Raw genomic sequence first — 10,090 nt, forward strand, 5'->3', positions numbered from 1 at the left:
TCAGCGAAGCCGGCTAAGGACAAAAGGCGCCTCCTGCCGGGAGGCCGCCGCCTTCAGAACTAACTTACGCAGCCCTTGCAATCAAGTTCAGTGCGTCGGATCAAGGTCAGCTTCGATTCATGGGTACTTAAGGAGTGAGTCTGCGAACTCTCGTCGGAGTTGGAACACGTGGGCATTGTTTTCCATCGCAGCTTCTTAATTTGAACAGTAACTGTTCAGCAGGACCGTTGTTTCACCAAAAAGGAAAATTTGGGGCTGTCTTGTGAATTGAGGGTGGAAAAAGGCATTTGGGGAAACAAAGTCTCTAAGAATAACATAACTGCAAGTCGTCACATCCTTCCTGAGTCAGAAGAGAGCAGGGAAAATGAGGCAGGAAACAACAAACACTATCTTAATAAATAGCTTGAAAATTGAAAGATCTCTCCTTTTTTTGGGGGGGGGGGACTGAGGTTTGAGTTCAGGGCCTCATGCTTGCAAAGCAAGTGCTCTATCACTTGAGCCACACTCCAGTCCCAAAGCAGACAGATAGCGCTTTCTCTGCTTCAAATTTCACAAGCTGCAACATTTAGTAAAAGGGAAAAACAAGCAGTTCTTTCCCTCTGACCATGTTCACTTGCCCAAACAATTAGTGTGCTCTGGGAACTGAGCAAGGATATATTAAAGACAGACACTTAACCTGGGAAAATGACTCCTCTGGGCACAAAAAGTGTTTACAAAGGAACATACCTATCACAGAGATAGACACCTGTCTCCAAGGGAGTGTCTGACAGGACCCATCTTTTCTTTAACGGGATGCTCAAACATCTATGTCAAAATGACTCAGATTTAATAAATGGGTCAACCTTGAAATCTTTTGGTCCAATTAATAAAACAGTGTAACAGCAAGAATGATTAAATATACCAGATTCAGAACAAAGAGGGGCACTCTTCCTTACGGTGAATTTGAGACAACCCTCAATCTACTTTTTCACCATAAATACATTAGAGCACTCACTGCACCTGTTTTCCGATGTCCTGCACCCATGTCTGGGCTGTGTACTATATTTCTGTCTTTCCTTTGTTTTGTTTTACTAATAAACTTTCTTGGTCTCTACCTTGATGTGCTCCAGAACTCTTTTTTTGTGACATCGCAAACTTGGTACCCAAGGACCATCAGGATCTAGACCCAAGATTGTCTCCTCCAACTCCAGCCAACCATAAGAGGAGAGGGCTGTCTGCTCCCTGGTTGTGGACTAATTCCTTCTGGCACAGGCTTTCTACCCCAAGAACGTTCTGTGCCCTCTCTGCCTGGTCCCCTGCAAGTTCTTAATATTTGCTGGATGACTAGCTTGGTGGTGCATGCCTGCCATCTCAGCTAGAGCAGGAAGCATCACAGTCCAGGCTAGCATGCACAAAAAGCAAGACCCTATCTCCAAAGCAAACAGCACAGGCAGGGCTGGAGGCAGGACCCACACAGTACAGCACCTGCCTAGAGAGCACAAAGCCCTGAGTTCAAACCCCAGTACTGCCAAAAAGAAAAAAAATGCTAGATGAATAAGAGCCCCAAATAGTAACATTATTTTAGGAACAAGGGGAAGCCTTTGTGTAAGCAGGTGCCTATGATAACATGCTCGCATTTCAGAGCTGTGTGTATCTATCCCAATTTTAGACAATGAATTTGGGGACTCTTCCCGGCTCCAAAGGAGGGACAGGGAACTGTTCTCAGATGACATCAGGAATCTGGTTTGATTTCACTCTGTGAGATGGACTTTTCAGAGGCCTGAACTGTGAGCTCGTGATCTTGGGCAGCAGCTGCTCCCTGGCTGGGAGCAAAGAGTCTTGGTACTTTTCCATGCCAAGATCCAACCCCAGACCCACCCCACTCTCTGCAAGCCTAACTGGGCAGGCCCTGTCTATCTCAGAAATCATCTTCAGAGTGTTCCTTTTAAGCAGGCTCTCCTGCCTAATGAGGGAGAGGCTGGAGAAAGTCACAGCCAAAGCTGGGCCCCAGGCAGAACTGAGCAGCTGGCAAAGGAAGATGTCTCTTCTTTCATACCCGCTGCGGAGCCCTATCCTTCTATATGGTTCTTCCTCTGAACCTTCCCAGCTTCTCCATGTCCTACTGAGGAGCCTGACTTAGGTTACCCGTCAGTTGATGCCACTAACTACCAGCTGAGATGTGTCCTTGGGGAAAAGATCCAAAGAAATGAATCTCAAATGGTGAGGTTCCTTGTCATAGACAGTTACCATTCGTTAACCCCTATGCAAGCACAACACAACAGCCCTGGAAAGAAGATCCCGTTATGCTAGCCTTTCAAATGAGGCCACTAAGACTGAGATACCGGGATCTGTTAGCAAGGGACAGAGCCAGGATTTGAACTGGGAATCCCTAAGTAACTATGCTAGGAATCCCTGTGTGGAAGGCAGCATAAGGGGGACTGAGCAAAGAGATTCACATCCTAATCCCCAGAACCTGTTACCTTAAGGGCAAGAGGGGTTGCAGACATGAACAAGCTAAAAATCTCCAGGTGGGGGCTCATCCTGAGTTGTGCTGGTGGCAAGGACTCATAACAGAGACAGAGTCACATCAGAAATGTGACAAGGGAAGCAGAAGTCAGACGATGAGGCTGCAGGCAGATGGCCACTAGTAAAGGAATGTGGGCAACCTGTAGGAGTCAGAAAAAGCAAGGAATGGATTCTCGGCTAGAGCATCTAGGAACACGGCTGCCTGGACACCTGGACTGTAGCCTAAGAAGACCTGATTTTGATGTCTGACCTCTAGAAATGGAGTATGCTAAGGCTGTGTTGTGCTAAACCATGAAGCACGCATTCATCTGTTACAGTAGCAATAGAAAATAAACACGTCCTACAAACCCAGCCTTCCAGGTAGATGTTTATTTTACCTGTCTTGCTGCTGACTGTCCATTTTAAAGCTCTTAAGAGGCACTGTGACATATCCTGCACCACGGACTTAGGAAGAAGACAAGGTTTTCTGACTCCTCTGCCATTTGAGAGCTGTGTTACCTCAGAAAGATGTCTTATCCTAAATCTCATTTTCCTTGCCTGTAAAACCAATAATCTTAGTTGGGCCTGGGTGGCACATACCTGTAATCCCAGATACTCTGGAAGCAGAGGCAGAAGGATCACAAGTTTGAGACCATGTCCTGCCCAAAAATTTAAAAAAAAAAAAAAAAGTGGGGGTGAGTGTCTGGGAATGCAACTCAGTGCTGGAGGGCTTGCCCTTAGGCAATCCCCAGTACAGAAAATCAACCAATCAATCAAACAAATCGAAACAACACAACCAGAGATACTAATCGTACTGACTTTGCACAGTCAACAAAGGACCTTGTGAAGCAGATGTGACAAAGTGCCCCTGAATGGCCCAGTGGTGTCCGAACTTGAGTCATTTGGGGCACTGGTCTGTCCAGTTCTTCTGAAAGTGTGTATCCTAGATGAGCGCATACTGTGTGGCATTTTTTTCCAACACTGAAGTTTGAATTCAGGACCTCCAGCTTGCCAGGCAGGCGCTCTACCCCTTGAGCCATGCCTCCAGTTCTTTCACTTGTTTTTTAAATAGGGTCTTACTTTATACCTGGTCCAGCTTGGACCACTATTCTACTAGTAATGCTTCCTGCAGAGCTGGGATGCCAGGTCCAAACCAGCTTTTTAATTGGTTGAGGTGAGATCGCTTGAACTGTTTGCCAAGGTTGGCCTCGAACCATGATCCTCCTGATCATAGGTGTGAGTACCTCACAGGGAAAAAAAAAAGAAATTACAGTTGGCCAGGAACTACCTGTGTGGCCTGCTAGTAGCACACTGTCTAATTGCTCTGTGTCTTATCTTGCTTGCTGTGCTCTCTGCCGTCTTCTACCTTGCAGGCCCCCTCTTTTCAGTTACTCCTCTTTCTTATTTTATTTCAATTTTTTTAAGACAGAGTCTCTCCATGTAGGCTAGGCCAGCCTTGAATTTGACATCTTCCTGCCTCCACCTCCTGAGTGAGTGCTGGGATTACAGACATATACCACCACTCCCGGTGTTTCACTCACTCTTACTGTGGGCTCGTTTCTACCATGAGGAACTGAGCAAAAATGTTTCTGTTCTGTGGCTCTCGCCCAAGTCAGCAGTAATCACGCATGTGTGCCTGGCCTTCGGCTGGAGCGCTCATATGACTCACGGGGAAGGGATGTGTCTTGTGTGCAGATGTTACTGGCCCAATGCCTTTGAAGGTTGAATCAGGTCTGCGTGGTAGAGAAATTGTGCTCACGTGGTGAAAGACAAAATTGGATAGTGGGACCATTTGTTTAAAGGAAAGAGGTTTTGCCCCATTTCCTGAAAATTTTTAATTCCAGAACTGTGTCTCTGCCTGACTTCCCCGTGTATATCACTGGGCCAGTGTAGACATGTCAGAGCCCCGAAGGGAGCTTGTGAGGACATCGTAGCATTAGGTACAGGCTGTTGAGAGGACAGAACACAGAGGATCAGCTATTTTACCTCCACAACTATTGCTTCAACGTTTAGATCCCAGCCTATAGAACTAGAACCTTCTCGCTAAGCCTAGTGAAATTCTCCCCTTCAATCCCTTCTCCACATTACCACATCAGCAACATGCACAAAGACTGAGCGCTGATTCCCATTGCTGCCAGCACCAAGTTCAGCCTCCTCGACAAGGACACACAGGACTCGGTAACAGGTGGGTTACTCTGATGTGCTCAGCCCTGTGACTCATTCCCTTGGATCCGAGGACCCATCCCTCTCTGTTCCAGTGGGTCCCTCCCAGACACTCCCAGTCAACTTCCTTGGCATCTCTCTTGTCAAAACTGGTCACATGCTCGTCATTGGCAGGTACCCTCCTAACTGCCGTGGACTCTCAGGATTGCCTGGAATTGCATAGTTACCTAATCACCAAGGCTCTGCCCACAGGAAGAATGCACTGGCTGTCAGAAGCATCCATGGGCACCTACTGCAGCCACGTCAAGGACAAGGAGGCCTCCTTGTGCAGCTGGTGGACCATTGCCAAGGTCAGCCACAGAGAGATCAGGAAGGGAAGGCACCTGGCTTGCAGCCACCTTCCAGCTACTGTTCTGTGCAGGACTCTATTTCCCATGAGTTTCCTCTTTGACTTAAGCTGGTCTGATGAGTTTCCGTTTCTCTTCAAGAAGACTTAAAGAGAGTCCCTTTGAAGTTTGGACAGGAGCTGAAAGCCAGGCAGGCTGTTCTGACCCTTTACCAGTTAATAATGGCCTTGAAATCACCAGCAGTGACCTGAGGGACTTGGATTCCAAGTCCACCATCCCTTAGATGAGCAAATGACAACACTTGTGTAGAACTGACCACATGCCAGGCACTATCGTATGGACCCATTTAATCACCTTACAACCACACGAGGAAGATGACAGAGCCCCCATTTGCAGATGGGGAGAAGTGGCTTGACCAACAGGGTGCTGCTAGTCAGTACTGGTGTCTGGGTGTGACCTCAGATGGCCCAGAGCCTGTGCTCTCCTGAAGCTGCTGCTTGCCACACCATTAATGTGGGGCTCTTTGATCCAGGGAGATGCATGGAGTGGGGATCGAGGGGCAGAGAGGGAACCACAGGGAGGGACAGTGTCTCCCACACACTGTGTGCTGCAGGGCTGGGAAAGACTGGCAGTTCTGACGAGGTCTCCTCACCCCCTTGCTCGATTCAGACAGCAGCTCTTTTTACTGCACAAGGCCTGCAGCAACAACACTGGTGTCAAGAACCAACCTGGGAAGGAGGGCATGAAAAAGAGAACAATAGAAAAAAATGGTGGGGGAGGGGAGGCAAAGGGGTAAGAGAGAGTAATGGAAGGGGTTGAATGGACCAAGGTAAAGTATACTCACAGCGGGCACACATTGCCAAACTCCTTTGAACATCGACTTAGATATTAATGAAAGACAGGACTGTAAAACAGGTACAGCGTGTGTGTATGTGTGCATGTGGGGTACTTTGGGGGAGGGGAGGGTGAACAAAGGAGATTAAGGTGCGGGGATATGGTTGATGGACTTCATACACCTACATGAAATAGAACAAAGAAACCTCTTGCAATAGTTTTAAGTGTGGCAAGAAGTGGGTTGAGGGGAAGACACGGTGGGAGCGATCTAACCAATGTGTAATACAAGCCTGTATGGAATTGTCACAATAATCTCCCACTCCCCTACAACAAACATATCCTAATAAAATTAATGTAAAAGAAAGAAAGAAAGAAAAAAAGGAGCTGACCTTGGGCTTTGAGTTTCAAAGGGGGAAGTCCTAGAGGCCTCCACGCACAGAGTGGACGTCCTTACCGAGAGGTCTGCAGACTGAGCGAGACCCAAAAGCCACTTCTCATAGGCAGGAGAGCAGCGTCCTGGGCTGGGGATCCAGGCAGAGGGGCAGCAAAGAGTGGATGAGTGAGGATGGGGAGGGTCTCCAGCAAGCTGATTGGTGGCCCAAGCAGCAGCCCCCTGCCTGTAATGTCTCCCTGGAGCAGAAGAAGCTGAGAGAAGAAGGAGGAGAATGCAGGTACAGAGAGTGCTCACAGAAGACCTCAGAGGCACAGTCATCTTGGCAGGTGCCACAGATAATCAGACTGCTCCCTGCTCAGGTCTTGGCACTCCGTGAGCCTCCCTCCTCCCAACAGCAACCACACCTGCCTTGCAAATAATTGTGTCTGCCTGGGTGGAAGCTCAAAAGCACACCATGTTGCCTGGCTTTGTCTGTGTCTTTGGGATCTTTAGCTATGGGTTGAGCACTCTTGGCCGGACTGATTGACAACCGGCTGGATAACTTTGCTGGTGGATGTCCTGTGCATAGCAAGATGGTTAGTGTGTGCCCCCGACCCTGCCTCTACTCATGAGTTGCCATTGGCATTCTTCCCCCAGTTCTGATAACCAAATGTCTCCAGGTATTGCCGTAGCCTAATTTATCTTACCAGCCCGCATCCTGCCAGGTGGTGGGGGACAATTCTCCTCCTTGTGCTATGGCTGCCTGTAAATTCTGAGGGCCTTGTGTGGTTGGTGCCAAAGCTTCCAGGGGACCAGGGCTCCTCATTCCCACAAGAGCTGCTGGCTGCTGGTCTGTTCAAGCTCATGCCAAGATGTCTTTCACCCCAACCCCTGCACCGTGCCAGGTCCTGCCTGTAGGACAAGCCACCGCCTGGCATCCTCCAGTTCAAATGCCATCCTCAGACTGGCTTTGTTTGCCCATATGACATTTTATGTTTTAAGTGAGGCACTCCCCCAAGAATGTAGGCATATGGGGCTGGTCACTCTGAGCATGCAATCCAATGGGGCAGCAATCTGCTGGACCAACCGCATAGTGGCTGTCCCTTTACACTGGCATGCTTCCTTAAAGTTCACACTGTGCCCACCATTCCCTGTAGACACGGTCACTTGGATTTACTCTTATACAGCCTGTCTGGCCCACATAGATGCTTGGGAATCTCACTCTTCTGGATCCCTGGGGATCGTTTTCCTTCTCCTGACCCTTCCTGGGAAACAGAGAAGTCTTACAGGTCTGTCTGTCTAGACACCCCTGCTTAGATACATCCATTGGCAGTCCAGTGTAGGGTTGTGCTGCCCCTTTGCTTGCGCTCAGATTCTCCCTAGTTCTGATCTGGGAACTTCTATTTGTTCGTGACCGGCAAGGACCTTGCTAGTCCCCCATCTGTGTCACCTCCCTCACCTCCAGCACAGAATCCATTCCAGTGTCTGTACACACAGTCCTTTCTGCTTCTTCTCATCTCCTAGCCTTTGGAAGATCAAAAGCCAGGGCTCGTTCCTTCACTCTTCCTGCTAGATTGTAGTCATGAAGAGTATCTTGGAGCGATCGGAAAAACTGAGACTGAAAACCACATCAGGTAATTCCAAAATATCCCTCCTCGTCATCTTTCCCCACTCCAGGCACGACGCATTGTCTCACTGCAACCCCAAAGAGGAAGGAAGGCTCGGACAGATCGTTGTCCAGAGACATCAGTTAGAGAGGGGCGGATATAGACTCGAACCCAGATCCCCCCTCACCTCCAGCCTAAACCACTCGGTTCCCACAAAGGTGTGGTTCTATCTCACCGCTACCTTCCCCGCTTGCAGCGTTTCAGGTCCCTGCGCAGACACATGGCGGAGCCAATCGGAATCCTTACCTGGGAGAGGCTAAAAGGCTATTGGTTGAGTTTTTCTTAAAGCCCGCCTTCGAGGTTGTCTGATTGGTCGGGCTGGTGCTGGTGATTGAAACTGTAAATAGTATCGCCGCGTGCGAAGCCACTTAGTCTCAGCCGGGGAGCCTGCGCCGATGCGCACCCGGGAGTGGACGGGGACCGGAATGGGAGGACGAAGCAGGAAACTGAGTCAGAGCGCTGGCAAATCGAGTTACAGCCGATTTGTAAGTCTGCAGCCCGCCTTGCAGGCAGGACAACGCCATTTCTGGGAAGATCCAGTTTTCTTTCCGAGCTGTAAGGACCGCCCGGGGTTTCCTGCGCGGGTCCTCGCAGAGCTGCTGGTCGGCCTGGGCTTGCCAGCCGCGGGGCGCCCTGACAGCTTATCGCTAGGACCTGGTCATGAAGGCATGGCTTGGCACCCTAAGAGGGCAGGAGTCCCTGTTAAGCCATCTGTCCCACCAGTCCCGGGGTCTTTGCCTGAGGTCGGATGGTACAGCCGGGGCAGAGACAGACCCGCCCCAATGCCTGCGGGTTTTCTCTGCGGTGGCATTGGGCCCACAGGACATCTGGGCTGGTTTCTGATTTGGATGGCATTATTGAGCTACTGGCTCCCTGTTTGGCCAGAAAAATGGAAGGTTTGGGTGGTGTTTTTTTTTTTTTTTTTTTGCTTTTTTGGTGGTACTGGGGTTTGAACTCAGGGCTTCTCACTTTGCTAGGCAGGCACTCTATCACTTGAGCACACCCCCAGATCTTTTTTGCTTTCATTATTTTTCGAATGTGCTCTTGCTTTGATCTTCGTATTTATGCCTCTAGTGTAGCTGGGATGACAGGCCGGCACCACTACACCCCCTTTGTAATGAATGAGATGGGGGTCTTGCTCTCCACCTCCCTCCCATCTCCACCTCCGAGTAGCTAGGATCACTAGCCACGGTGCCCAGCTTGCTTTCCTTTTTATTAATTCAAAGTTGAAATTTTTATTTTTATTTTTATTTTTTTACTAATTGGGATTGAGATATTCCTGCTAGAAACTTAACCATTTCTTTCTCTTCACTTTGCCTCCCAGTGCTGGCTTTTTATTTAGATTTGCACGCTTAGGAGGAGCTCACTGTGGTCTGGGGGCCAGTTCCCGGCTGGTTACTAGGCTCACACCCTTGGTTGAATTGTTTAACTTTTTGGAGCTTCAGCTTCCTTGGCTGTTAAGATAGGCTAGTAATGTTCAAGATGAACCTGACACCTGTGAAGTGCAAAACAGTGATGCTCTGCTCGTTCCTGAAAAATTTCTCTATAAAAGTCAGCTCCTGGGGAGAGGGGAGGATAAAAGGGAGTGGTGGAAGAGGTGAATTCAACTATGATGTATTTGATACATTGTCAGAACTTTTGTAAATGCCACAATGTACCCCTACCCAGCACAATAAAACAATGTAAAAATAAAAAAATCAGAAAAAGAAGTAAGAAATTAAAAATAAAAACAAATAAAACCCAGCTCTTACTGTGGTCCTCAGAGAAAGGAAATGGGTTCACTGCTCTTGTGAGGAGATGGCCAGCCTCAGCAGACCTGAGGCCAATGACACTTACTGGAAGTTGGGTCCAGCTGTCTTTTGTTTGAGTAGCAAGTGTGGTGACAGTGTGGGGTTCACCTCGATTGCAACAAGGCCAGGCTGGGACTTCCTCTCCACTGCCTGGGGGTTATGGAGAATGGTGAGGGGCAGGCGAAGGATGGAGGAAAGGACATTTAGAGGTCCTGACCCCCAGGAAAGGGTGGGAGGTGATGGGGCAGCCCAGCGGCCTGGAGCTGAAAGCAGCTGTGACCTGTGGCTTGTGTCCTCCCGGTTTTCCGGGACCCAGCTGATCAGAAGAAGGAAGTGATGGCCAGAAGTGCTGAGTTAATAACCTCGTGGGTTGCCAGAAACTGCCACTCAATCCTGTGGAGATCCCCCAAGGAAGGGTGGCTGAACACCCAA

The 10,090-nt window shown here is 49.1% G+C and overlaps 1 long non-coding RNA gene across 1 annotated transcript in view; it reads left to right on the top strand.

Moving 5' to 3' along the window:
- The first annotated feature begins 8,229 nt into the window (after positions 1-8,229).
- The window catches only part of LOC141425034 (uncharacterized), a 15,985-nt gene continuing 14,124 nt past the window's right edge, over positions 8,230-10,090 (top strand). The window contains exon 1 of the long non-coding RNA XR_012450110.1: positions 8,230-8,353. This is a non-coding gene — a long non-coding RNA (uncharacterized lncRNA). The remainder of the gene's footprint in view (positions 8,354-10,090) is intronic.

This window comes from Castor canadensis, chromosome 7 (genome assembly GCF_047511655.1).
Source record: "Castor canadensis chromosome 7, mCasCan1.hap1v2, whole genome shotgun sequence".
NCBI lineage: Eukaryota > Metazoa > Chordata > Mammalia > Rodentia > Castoridae > Castor > Castor canadensis.